Below are 12,772 nucleotides of genomic sequence, written 5' to 3'. Positions count from 1 at the left end.
GGAGGATGTAGCCAAACAGATTTCTGGTAGCTACTGTACTTCAGTAGCCAGTTGCAATAATCACTGTGTGGACGATGTGGCCTACTCTACACCTTATTTTAGATCTATGTGACGATGCTGTGCTGATTATATTTATATTTTTTGACGATGCCATTATGGCCTTATCACTTTAGTACATGGTGTAAAAAAAGGTACGTTTTACCGAATTTTATCTTTACATTTCCCTGGTTGTATGATAGTATATTGTGATATGTACTTCTGTATTATGTTGAAAGACACACTGCTCACTAGGTGTATATATTTGTATACTGTAGATCGGAGGATGGTCATTACGGACTGAAACCGGTCATCGTCTAAAGAATTCATATTGTGATCGAAGACTGGAATAAAAATAATTCGATATCATCACAGTAATTGGGCAGAAATGCACGATCAAATCGTCAGCAAGAGTTTTAACCTGGATGTAACGTATCTGCAGAACCTTATGGGCTCGCTTCGTAACCAAATCCAGGCTGCTATCAAGTCCAGGACCGGAATTACACCGTATTAAATGACGCTTGTAATGATTTCTCTGGGGGTGAAAAGTTTATTGTCCGGAGAGCTTATCAAGCTGTGTGTTACTGGTCTCGCAGGCGTATGGAGCTGCATCCTCTTGTCTATTCAGGCTGGAAAGAGTTGTTCGTGAAAGGAGATGCGATGCGATGACAACATCCCCACTCGCACTTTGTACCGCTTCTACCCTGTTCTCTTCTTACAGAGGCAACGAGATAACGTGTCACTCTTACGAATAGCGGGTTATTTGGATAGCAGCTGTAAAGACTGGCAGACGACGCTGCTAAACAAGCTCGTCAACAGCACTTTGATGGCAGTGGGTGGAGAACTGATGTTAGAGATGATGAGATCCTCTTCCCCGATTCTTTTTGAGGCGCCACCCAATTTGTTCGTTCTAGGCCAATGCGTTTCACGTCCTTCTTTCTTATGTGAGGGCGACTTTGGAATCGTGCCCATTCGGACCGCCAGCGGACGAAATAAGACTACCCACGTCTTTGTATGATACGACCTTTACTTCCTTCACATACATTTACTTGCGTCGTCATATAAGAGCAGTTATGGTGACTCACGTAATCACCTCTGCAGTGGGTCAAATGCGGCGCGATCAGCTCCTTAAATAAAATTATTCGTAAGGCTTTACATCGTCGGTGTCTAGTGAAACCTCGGGCGTTTTTATCTCCAAAGTTTCCAGGACACCCAAAAATCGTTATAAGTTCTCTAATTCATATCAGTCGCAAAGAAAATCAAATTATCCATCTGTCAGTTCCACCCTTATACACAACTGAATGTTCTTATCGTCAAGTCAGGGAGTTCAAATATCTGGGCGCAGTATTCAGAGATCAATCATCCAGTAAAATGGAAATACAGGCAAGACTACAGGCAGGTAATGGCTGTTACCACGGCCTTAACGCTCTCCTCAAAACCAGAAGTCTGTCAAGACATTTCAAAATAAACATCTACAAAACACTCCCACAGCCAGTAGTACTATATGGATGTGTCACCTGGAGTACAACCAAACAAGATCTGAACAGACTGATGATATTTAAAAGGAAAGTCCTTCGGAAGATTTTTGGACCAGTCTACGATAATGAGATTGAAAAAAAGGAGGATTTGTCACAATACTAAGTTGTATGGTATTTACAAAGAGCCGAACATGGTGGCTATAATGAAGACACGAGGACTCCGGTGGGCAGGGCATGTTGCTCGAATGCAGGGCAACACTACTCAACACCAAGCCAACCGGCAGAAGGCCCGTAGGAAGACCTAGAACTCGACGGAGTGACTGCGTATCCAAAGACCTTCAGAGAGTGGAATTGCTAGAAGGATGGCAGAAAGGAGTTGAAGGCAGGCTGGAGTGGAGGCTGTCCCTCAAAGCAGCGGGCAGTACATTGGGCCTGATTGCGTAAAGTAAATATGTCAGTTACGTATGTAAGTAGGGGTCTGTACCAGTTCAAGCCAAATACGGGCACAGATCTCTTCTCTTATACAACAACTGTTCAAAAATTAAGACTTTTCTTTATAAAATCAATCTCTTGGACTACGCTACCTGGCTGAATACACGAGAAATTTTCAAAGTTCTCTACGCCGGGAAAACCTCAGACCACACATCAAGTACCTCTACGGGGAGGAGATGCACAGCAAAATCAAGAAGCTGGACAAGCTTCGGAACAGGAAGGAGCGCCTTTTGGCTTTCCTTTTCTTTCTACTGAGATGCCAAGAGGACCTAATCATACCGTCTTTTGCGAAGGTCACTCATCATATCAGAACCACAGCCGCCACCCAGATCACCAGAAGAGGTAGCCTGGCCCTGGTCAGGGAGAGGATCCAGTACACTCGACGCAGACTCGATGAGACCTCTAGAGATCTCTTCTCACTCCATTTGCACCTTGCCTCTCCCCTGACTCATGGGAGTGGGTAGATGCAGTTAGCTGGTCTCAAGCCAACAGTGCTTGGCAATCGGCCACCTGCAGACAAACTGCAAAATACGAACGCCTTGCAGCCAAACCACCGCAAGAAGAACCACAGAGAACTGTCATTATCTGTACAGGGACAGTAACTGATGATGCTACCTTATCCATACTTGGGCTGAATTTCGCACCAACACCGACAACATTACCAGCAGAACAATTCATCAGCGCTGTGGAACAGGCCGCTCTTGCACTTCCACGCAGAGGAAATACGACGGGAAACATGCCGTGTACTCACCAGGGTGGCTCCCCCGAAGCCAAACATCTCCAAGGAAGAGAGGAAAGCACTGAAGCGGTTCCGAGAAGATGTCGGGACTGTCGTCCTCCCAGCAGATAAAGGGAATTGCAAAGTCCTACTACCGTATAATGTATACAAACAAAAATCGTCCGACCTATTGCAAGCCAACCTATTAGATACCAACCGGAGAATCGAAGACGATCTTACCAACAGAGTGAAAAGGAAGACTATTGAGCTTCTCCAGCGCACCTTCGAAAATAAGTTTTTAGCGCCTCTTGGACGACGCTACCTGGTTGAATACCCGAGAAATTTTCAAAATCTCTATTCAGGTAGAATTGTTTGACACTAGGTACCTGCTCCAAAATAGTCCCCTTCAGCTTCTACGCCCCTCTTCCAACGGTGCTGTCACTGCTGACAGCATCGCTGGAAAGCCTCTTTTGGCATGGTGCACTGTTTCTCCGTCGAATTCTGAATGTCGCCTCCCTTTTCTGTAGTCCCTCTGAGTCGTTTTCAGTTTAGGGTAAAGCGAGAACTCACTTGGTACTATGTCAGGAGGACACGGAGGCTGACAAATCAAAGCTGTGTTGTGTTTGACCAAAAAACTCTTAATTAATGTGAATGATTAGCAATTGCGTTATCGTGGTGAAGATGCCAACTGCCTGCTGCCTGCTAGTCCTGCTGTTTCCGTCTCACTGCTTCGGAAGGCGAAGCAGGACTTCTTGGTAGTTCTACTTATTGACGTTAGTGCCTTATGGGGCGTGCTAGTGATGGACCACACTATAGGAGTAAAAAAAGGCGATAGGCATGACTTTCACGTTGCTGCAGACTAGCCTCGTTTTATTGAGTCTCGAGGATGACAGATGCTTCCATTTAGGTGACTGGAAGTTTGTTACCCATAGACCCAGGACTTATCACCAGTGATCGTTGTGTTAAGTAGGTTGTGCTTACTATTCACAATATCCAGCATTTCGAGAGGGATCTCCAAATGAAGTTGCTTTGCTCAGTTGTTAGAAACTTCGGCACAAATTTTGCTGAGATCTTCCGCAGGTCAAATGTTCCGTTAAAATGGAATTAATGGGTCCAATACTAATTTTAAGGTCGTCTGCAAGTTCTCTGATCGTGATTCGTGACCAATAACATCCTCATTTCCGGATGTTGAAGGCCTGCTTGAAAGTGCTTCATTCTTCACTGATGCACGGTCATCTTTGAAGCAGTTTCACTACTCCTTTATCTGTATGGTACCCATTACTATGTCCGCAGACGCTTGTCGTATCTTGCGGATTGTTTCAGCTTGAGAATCTCCAGACTTAAAACAAACGTAATAACGTTGTCCCACTTTTTCTGTCATTTCGCCTACATCATCAAATCCGTCGACAACCACTTCCACTTGTTCAGTTATCAACAGCCAACGCGCGACTGGTTGTTTTCGCAGTCATGAAAAAATCAGGATGCACACTACTATGCTTACAGACATAGAGAGAGCCCGCGCCCCGATAAAGATAAAAGTGGTCGGATACTTTTTAACAACCCTGGTATAAACAAACTTGGGCACTTGTTTTGTTTATTTAGGATATAAGTAGGCTAAGACCGATGTAAACTATTCTGCGAAAGCCTACTTCCAAAGTTCCAAGAAGCAGTATTAAGTGAAGGATATGGGAATATATTACAGCCCTCTAGGCACCGTTACCGTAAGGATTGCTAAGATGAGATAAGTTGCAACGCACATAAAGGTATTTAAAAGTCATCCTTCCCACACTCTTTACATAAATGGAACGGGGAGACATTCTAATATTTGAACCGCGACATGCTAAAAGGGCCGAAGTAATTCCAAACTAGTTTCGAAAAAACTAAGAAGAGTAATTATACTTAAACCACCCTTTCTTGTCTCACGAAAAGAATATCAGTAATGGATAACACTGGTGTGACTATAAACGTTTGTTTTAAATTGTGAAAAAATAATTGTGGATATTAAAATGTTTAAACTTCGATGACTGAGGTCGTTTTAGCATGTTTGTGGATTCCTGTAGTAAGTATTTTTCCCCTTAATAAAAGTTTTCGACAGTGGCATTAATAAAGTCCAAGAAAAAAAATAAAACAACGACGTCCCACGAATGAACTGTTGGAACGGAACGGAAATCGGTAGATGTGATGTGCATGTACAAAAAATTGTCACAATTTCAGGAAATTTGAATGATTTATTCAGGAGGAAGAGTTCTCAAACTGTGCATCGACAACACGTTGGTCCATCTCTCGCCCTTATGCAAGCAAGTATTTGGGTTGAGATTAATTGATAGAGTTGTTTGATATCCTCGAGGGGAAATCATACCAAATTCTGTCTAGCTGGTGCGTTAGATCGTCGAACTCCCGCGACGGTTGAACTGCCCATAATGCTCAAACGTTCTCAGTTGGAGAGACATCCGGTGACTTTGCTGCCCGAGGTAGGGTCTGGGTTTGACAACCACGAAGGCAAGCAGTAGAAACTGCTTTAATGTAAGCCCAGTATGGCCTGGCTTGAAGGGCAACATGAAGGGGCGTAGAATGTCGCCGACGTTCCGCTGCGCTATAACAGTGCCGCGGGTGAAAGCCAAGGGGGTCCTGTTATGAAAAGACATGGCACCCCAGACCATTACTCCCGGTTGCTGGCGGATGCCAGCCAGGTTGGTTTCCCACCGCTGTCCTGAGGGTCTCCAGTGACGTCTTCGGCCTGGAATTTCATTGACTGAGGTAGATTCGTCCACGGTGACGTGTCCCGCTTCGAACTGAACCCCGATGACCGGCGAATAAGTTATAGACTTGCTCAATTTGTGAAGCTCTTTCTCCTGAATAAATCAACCCATTTTTTCTGAAACTGTAATAATTTGATTGTCTCTTCACATACATCACATTTACCAATTACCGTTCCATTCGGGTAAGTCATTCACTGTGCGTCGTTTTTCTTTGCCCTCGAGTGTAATAACCAATGATTACAAATTTCTGCCATAATAATTTTTTTACCTTTGCTGTAGTGTATTACGAGCTCTGTTAGCTCGTGTATCGTATAGAACCAGTCCTCTTTTGATTTTCGTCATATCTCTGTCACAAGGGAGAAGCGAATGTCCCCCGGCAGGAAAGCAGTGTTCAACTTTCTAGGGGAAACTGAATTCTTCGTTGGGCCCTTCGTTTTCACCAGGAATCTGTGAACATTTTGCGTATAGTAAAACTAATAGCAAGTACATAGGTTTCATCCGTAAGCACGCCTGTAAGAAAAGTACAACATTTTTGCGTTTGTCACTTGCGAACCATTGCGTCTCCAGTGGCTCATCGCGTTGCATCGTCATTAACGTGCAGCCTTCTCATTTCGACCTCCAGGACTCCATATACGCAAAAGCAGTCTATTTCATGCCGTCCGAAATGCAAACTGAAATTCTCCTTGAAAAATGATGCATGAAGTGTCCTTTACCTGGGGATATTTCTCCTTATACAACTTATACAGCACTAGACTGTTACATCTGGCATCTAAATACACTCCTGGAAATGGAAAAAAGAACACATTGACACCGGTGTGTCAGACCCACCATACTTGCTCCGGACACTGCGAGAGGGCTGTACAAGCAATGATCACACGCACGGCACAGCGGACACACCAGGAACCGCGGTGTTGGCCGTCGAATGGCGCTAGCTGCGCAGCATTTGTGCACCGCCGCCGTCAGTGTAAGCCAGTTTGCCGTGGCATACGGAGCTCCATCGCAGTCTTTAACACTGGTAGCATGCCGCGACAGCGTGGACGTGAACCGTATGTGCAGTTGACGGACTTTGAGCGAGGGCGTATAGTGGGCATGCGGGAGGTCGGGTGGACGTACCACCGAATTGCTCAACACGTGGGGCGTGAGGTCTCCACAGTACATCGATGTTGTCGCCAGTGGTCGGCGGAAGGTGCACGTGCCCGTCGACCTGGGACCGGACCGCAGCGACCCACGGATGCACGCCAAGACCGTAGGATCCTACGCAGTGCCGTAGGGGACCGCACCGCCACTTCCCAGCAAATTAGGGACACTGTTGCTCCTGGGGTATCGGCGAGGACCATTCGCAACCGTCTCCATGAAGCTGGGCTACGGTCCCGCACACCGTTAGGCCGTCTTCCGCTCACGCCCCATCATCGTGCAGCCCGCCTCTAGTGGTGTCGCGACAGGCGTGAATGGAGGGACGAATGGAGACGTGTCGTCTTCAGCGATGAGTGTCGCTTCTGCCTTGGTGCCAATGATGGTCGTATGCGTGTTTGGCGCCGTGCAGGTGAGCGCCACAATCAGGACTGCATACGACCGAGGCACACAGGGCCAACACCTGGCATCATGGTGTGGGGAGCGATCTCCTACACTGGCCGTACACCACTGGTGATCGTCGAGGGGACACTGAATAGTGCACGGTACATCCAAACCGTCATCGAACCCATCGTTCTACCATTCCTAGACCGGCAAGGGAACTTGCTGTTCCAACAGGACAATGCACGTCCGCATGTATCCCGTGCCAACCAACGTGCTCTAGAAGGTGTAAGTCAACTACCCTGGCCAGCAAGATCTCCGGATCTGTCCCCCATTGAGCATGTTTGGGACTGGATGAAGCGTCGTCTCACGCGGTCTGCACGTCCAGCACGAACGCTGGTCCAACTGAGGCGCCAGGTGGAAATGGCATGGCAAGCCGTTCCACAGGACTACATCCAGCATCTCTCCGATCGTCTCCATGGGAGAATAGCAGCCTGCATTGCTGCGAAAGGTGGATATACACTGTACTAGTGCCGACATTGTGCATGCTCTGTTGCCTGTGTCTATGTGCCTGTGGTTCTGTCAGTGTGATCATGTGATGTATCTGACCCCAGGAATGTGTCAATAAAGTTTCCCCTTCCTGGGACAATGAATTCACGGTGTTCTTATTTCAATTTCCAGAAGTGTATTTTATATCCTTACCAGCATTATGTCATTGTTTTATTGGAAATCTCTCAGTGTGTTAAAGGAAAGCTTCTCTTCTTTCTGCTAGGTAGGCTCTTTTGACGTGCTAGAAGAGCTTCAGTCACTGGCTAATGACCTTATATCACATAAGTGACTGAGTGACTTCTAGTATTAAATGATGCACCTACTCTTCAGCAACACGTCAGTGTGCTTAACTTCATTTTGGATATTCCCTGACTGAGACCTTTTTAGCATGTGGCGATCCACCTGGTACAATTGGACGTATCCTTTCTCATTCACTTCATAGTGTCTTGCAGAGTGTGGAAATAAATGTAAATGTACATGAAATTTATGGATTTGTAATAGCATGCACTATGGTCGCATAACACTGAAACTCATAAAAATGAATAACTAAATGGCAGGTACTGCTGTGGGTGGGGGCGAACCGTGCCACCGTCCAGTGTGGGAAGTTTTTACGGCGGCGTGATGCGGCTTCTGCCAGTGTAGTGGAAATGTTTGCAGCCGCTTGCTTTCCATCAGTTTGTAGCTGCAGCTTTTGCTTGTTAATCCTGTGACATACAAAATAATATAATGGAGATGAAAATTATGCTATTACTTTATTCTGTTTCAGGAGGTAGATTGTGTGATCAAAAGTATCCGGACACCACCAAAAACATATATTTTCCTTATTAGGTGCATTGTGCTGCCACTTACTGCCAGGTACTTCATATCACCGACTTCAGTAGACATTAGACATCGTGAGAGGGCAGAATGGGGTGCTCCGCGGAACTCACCGACTTCGAACGTGGTCGGTGATTGGGTTCACTTGTGTCATACGTCTGTAAGCGAGATTTCCACACTCCTAAACATCCATGGGTACATTGTTTCCGATGTGATAGTGAAGTGGAAACGTGAAGGAACACGTACAGCACAAAAGCGTACAGGCCGACCTCGTCTGTTGACTGACAGACCGCCGACAGTTGAAAAGGGTCGTAATGTGTAATAGGCAGACATCTCTCTGGACCATTACACAGGAATTCCAAACTGCTTCAGGATCCACTGCAAGTCCTGTGAAAGTTAGGGGGGAGGTGAGAAAACTTGGATTTCATGGTCGAGCGGCTGCTCATAAGCCATACATCAGGCCGGTAAATGTCAAACGGTGCCTCGCTTGGTGCAAGGAGCGTAAAAATTGCACGATTGAACAGCGGAAAAACGTTGTGTGGAGTGACGAATCACGGTACACAATGTGGTGTTCCGCTGGCAGGGTGTGGGTATGGCGAATGCTCGGTGAATGTCATCTGCCAGCGTGTGTAGTGCCAACAGTAAAATTCGGAGGCGGTGGTGTTATGGTGTGGTCGTGTTTTTCATGGAGGGGGCTTGTACCCGTTGTTGTTTTGCGTGGCACTACCACAGGATTACATTGATGTTTTAAGCACCTTCTTGCTTCCCACTGTTGAAGAGCAATTCGGGGATCGCGATTTCATCTTTCAACACGATCGAGCAGCTGTTCATAATGCATCCCCCAAGAAACCCTCCAGCACCTGACTGAACGTATGCCTGCGAGAGTGGAAGCTGTTATCAAGGCTAAGGATGGGCCTACACCATATTGAATTCCAGCATTACCGATGGAGGGCGTCACAAACTTGTAAGTCATTTTCAGCCAAGTGTCCGGATACTTTTAATCACATAGTGTATGTCACATAATTAGCTTAAGACGTCGGCCAGTGTAGCTTCATTACACTTCAAAGGTTAATGAACACTGTGATATTTAAATTTGTTTAGTGACAGGATTTACAAGACCTATTTCGCAGGACAGTCTCCAAGAATTTGTTGCCGCCCAATGAAAAAAATTCAAGGGCGCAATGGCGTAAACATTAAGGCAGATATTTGATCATTCAAGACTGCCGAGAGTCGGGTAGATACGGGAAACGCAAATTTTTCTCACCAAGCACAAGAGTGACACTGCGTATTCCGATGCCTTTGCGGCCATGTCAAGTTCGGTAAAAGTGTTTTCGTTTCCTCTGTTTTAAGACCACCTCTCTAAGCCAAGCAAATGTTCAATAATATTTATATCAGATATGTGACCGTGCGGAGTGGCCGCATGGTTTGAGGCGTCATGCCACGGATTGGTCCCTTAGGAATTTACACACATTTGAACGTCAAGTATGTCAACGCCAGTAAACATATAGTTACACGAAGATTTCGTAAACAAGACAATAAAAGTTTCGCATAAATGAAGAAGTGTGAGAATAAGTCGGAAAATCAAATTATTCGTAAGTTTAGAGTCTTACGGGAAATAATCTATGGTGTTGCGAAAAGTATCTCAAATGAAGAGCAGTAGTTGGTCACATTGGGTAGTCTTTGAAAATAGCAAATCTTTATAGCTAAAGTGTTGCCAGCACCTTTTGTGCCTTGCGTCTACAAATAATTGAAATAAGATTCTTATGTAAAAGACTCGTGTCATTTCATTGAGAAACTGAAGGGACTAACTTTGGCTCCTGAGGATAGTCTTGTCAGTTTTGACACAGTGTCTTTATTTACGGTGATTCCACTTAACGAAGTTATAGTTTACATAGCAGGTGTTTTCCCAGCAGATAGGACTGCTCTTTTCAGACACTGTCTCACCTCTAGTCGGTTCCACTGAGAGGATGAGTTCTATGAGCAGGTTGATAGTGTGGCCGTGGGTAACCCACTGAGTCCAACGATCGCCAATTTTTACATGGATAAATTTGAACAATTAGCTCTGGAAAAAGCGAATAAGAAACCACGTCGATGGTATCGATACGTGGATGATACATTTGTGGTTTGCTCACATGGTAAAAAAGCTTTAGAGAAATTCTTTTGTTATTTAAATAGTATAAGTCCTAAAATCCAGTTTGCCATGGAAATGGAGAAAATGCAATATCCTTCTTGGATGTGTTCGTTATGAGACAGACTGATGGCAGCTTGAAACATAAAGTCTTTCGGAAGGTTACACATACCGACAGATACTTGCATAAGGATTCCAAACGTCATCCACAACAGAAAAGAGGTGTAATTAAAAGTCTAGTGATGAGAGCTAAGACGGTTTGTGCGCCGGAATACCTGGACGCCGAGTTAAAACACCTAAAGCAGGCTTTTGAGAAGAATGGGTTCTCTAGTAAGGAAATAAATAGAGTTTTGCGACCGAATAACGGGAGGCCTAAGGACAACGATAGGACACAGCGATGGAAGGACACGGTTTCTCTACACTTCATCAAAAAAGTAACGGATCAAATTGGCAAGATTTTAAGCAAATGTAACGTTCGACCGATTTTCAGACCAACTAAGAAAATAGGCCAAGCACTTCGTTCCGTTAAGGATGAACATCCCCCTCTGTCTGCAAGTGGTGTATACAAGATTCCGTGTACATAGGGTAGGGTCTACATTGGAACTAGAAAGAGAAGTGTGAAGGAACATAAGTCTTTGCCTACTAGGGAAAACAGTCAGCAGTGGCGGAACATGCTCTTCCGTCGGGTGATCACGTAGTGAAATTTTCGGAAGCTGAAGTTTTATGTACTATGACGGCTATGTAGATAATCCATAGAAATATATAAACACGGGGATAATTTTAACAGAAAAGAAGAAACCATGAAGCTCAGCGATGTACGGACAATGGCGCTACAGAATCGATGAGCAGTTTTTATCTTTGACGTAATATGATCGATAGTTATATTTTATCCTTGACAAGGTTTATCTCTGCTATCACGTGAAATCCAGACCACGCCCATTTTCCACGGTATTTAGGCCGTTCTTCGACATCCAACTATCCGACTCGTCAGTCGGCAAGACTCAGCACAACCAGGAGCACCTCCGAAGATGTCCAACGTAGCTTTGGACGAAACGTCAGGGATAGAAGCGTTCCATGGACCACGGCCATACAACCCGGAAGAATTCTCGGCAATTGAAATGTTCCTACGTGGGACTGGAAGTTCCGACAGAAGCGAGGGGGGGGGGGGGGGGGCAGAGGGTACAAAAACTCCGTGGAGTCTGTCGTGCGATATGGGTCTTGTAAATCCTGGCACTAAATAAATTTAAATACTACAGTATTCATTTATCATCGAAATATAACGAAGTTGCACTGGCCAACGTCTTAAGCCGTGTGAGATACCTTCTGAAACAGTGTAAAGTAATATCATAAATTTCATCCCCAATGTATTATTTTGGATGTCACGTGGCTAGAAAACATAAGCCGCAGTTGCAACCTGATGGAAAGCAAACGGCTGCAAACAGTTCCGCCTCGCTGGCAGAAGCCGCGTCACGCCGCCTGTTTGTGACGTCACGGTGAAAGGAGAAGCGTTGCTCCGCTCGTCGAAGGGACTGCGGATGCTGTGCTCTTCAGCGTGCGATGGTGGTGTAATGGTCAGCATAGTTGCCTTCCAAGTAGTTGATCCGGGTTCGATTCCCGGCCATCGCATGTATTTTTACTTATGTTTCGGGAATACCCGTGAAGCGATTTCATTTAGTGTGGAGCACTACACATGCAAACAGTCAACAACACATAAAAATACGTAGATATAAGCACAGAAAATACATTAAAACAGGTGTTATATTCTAACGTTCAGTTTCCTTGTCCAGTCAAGGCTTGATACCGAGAACGTGAAAAGTACTTTGAGTCTTCCAGGTTAGCTCTCAGTTTATACTCCTCGACAATGTGGCGTATTGTACAGCTCGGTGCCCCATAGTGACAGCTTGGGGTGAGCTGCTTATCCCATTTGTGCAGGTTGTATACGTACAGTCCGTGCCCTGTTAGGATGCGATTTTTATTCTTCCACTCATGCCGAGGGTGTTCGAAGTCCTTGGGTATCTATCGCACAGTAGTTCCCTATCTTTCTGAGACCATTAGAACGCTTTCACTGTCAAAGTAACAAAATTTAAGTGAAATTTAGCCCTCGCAAGTAAAACCACAAAGTAACGAGTCGTCGAGACAATTGGCTATTTCCAAAAACCTGTGTTTTCCAGACGGATGAAGCAATTCTCAGTGCGTTACGAGTGTTACTTAAAACAGCTTCACGGAAAATAAAACTAACTATCCATATTGAAGGAAGACACTTGATACAAAACATGCTCCTCTA

General features: G+C 45.2%; 1 non-coding gene across 1 annotated transcript; it reads left to right on the top strand.

The window, feature by feature from the left end:
- Positions 1-12,042: 12,042 nt before the first annotated feature.
- Trnag-ucc (transfer RNA glycine (anticodon UCC)) lies at positions 12,043-12,114 on the top strand. Its single transcript has one exon. It is a non-coding gene; the product is annotated as a tRNA-Gly (tRNA).
- Positions 12,115-12,772: the final 658 nt, after the last annotated feature.

The sequence above is a fragment of the Schistocerca serialis genome, chromosome 8 (genome assembly GCF_023864345.2).
Source record: "Schistocerca serialis cubense isolate TAMUIC-IGC-003099 chromosome 8, iqSchSeri2.2, whole genome shotgun sequence".
NCBI classification, from domain to species: Eukaryota; Metazoa; Arthropoda; class Insecta; order Orthoptera; family Acrididae; genus Schistocerca; species Schistocerca serialis.
Note: the sequence above shows the minus strand (reverse complement) of the source record. Positions and strands in the feature narration are given on the sequence as shown.